Source organism: Synchiropus splendidus, chromosome 10 (assembly GCF_027744825.2).
Source record: "Synchiropus splendidus isolate RoL2022-P1 chromosome 10, RoL_Sspl_1.0, whole genome shotgun sequence".
NCBI classification, from domain to species: domain Eukaryota; kingdom Metazoa; phylum Chordata; class Actinopteri; order Syngnathiformes; family Callionymidae; genus Synchiropus; species Synchiropus splendidus.
The window spans coordinates 11,290,708-11,291,976 of NC_071343.1; positions in this window are offsets into that span (position 1 = coordinate 11,290,708).

The following is a 1,269-nucleotide window of genomic DNA, read 5'->3' on the forward strand; positions in this document are numbered from 1 at the left end:
AACTGTCTGTACTGAACAAGATAGATGGACTCCACAACTAGGGGATTGATCTGAATCCTGTTGTGCAGGAAGTAAATTATTATAATTGCAGATTAAATTGCCACATTACATTAAGAAAGAGCAAAACAAAATCATTGCACAGATTCAAGGTCAGAAAGAAAACTTCCAGCGAGTTGTTTATGAAAAATATGCCTGTGTTATCATATGGAATATAACTGTCTACTTTGTTGAAACAATATTATGAGACATTGCATATGGTGAAACAAATCATAATAAAATCTGGTTTGTTATCAAATTTAGGTTCAATTTAGGCTCACATTCAAGTAAAAATGCAAGTTACTAGAATGTCATAACATAACTATTAAAAATAAATATACAATGAAGTATAATATTATGCTGCAATTAATCCAATAAACAGAACAGTGTGGGTTGCCCAGTATAAACATGTTTTTAGTGACAGATATACATGCACACACAATTGACAATAACTTAGACTTAGAAACAAACAAACAAAAAACACGACTGACAGTGGCACACAACCCTACATAAAGGACCTCAAATATCCAGGTTTACGCACACGACTGTTCAGAAAAAAAAAAAAAAAAAAAAAACAGGGAAAAGTGGGAATAAGGGCCAGAAATGATAAGGAGAGTTCTCCAGTCTGATCCTTTTCAGTCTCTTCAATTTAGCCATGTGACGTAATAACATACACCTGTCATTCACAATGCATTTGAAATAAATTGAAATAATCATTAATAATAAGTTTCAATAATCTAATATAATCTTCTAGATGATTTTATTGAACCAAAACTGTTTTGACAAGCCTGTTGCACTATAACAGAGTGAAACTAATTTAACTCGTTAATAGCTTATTAAACATGTTAAATCATACAACACATCAGATCAGGTTTCACATTGACTAGTGGTCTTCATCAAATACACCTAGTGACACGGTCGGACCATAGTTACGTGACTTATCCATGCACTACCCTCATGGGACAGAAATCTTGCGTATCCCATATATTACACTTGTATGTTCATCATTTCATTTATGATTCGTGAAAGCTGTAATTATTTGGAACAGTCCGTACTTTTTTGAAGATGAAAATATAGAAACCTGAGATGACGAAACAAGGCATACTTGGGGGTTTTCGTGCACGTTTGACAGACACTGATGTCATCCAATCGGCGGTCACTACGTCATTCGTGACCAATCGCATCTGGGGCGTGAACGTGCGTTGCTATTTATTTTTGGACACCGGTGTCTGT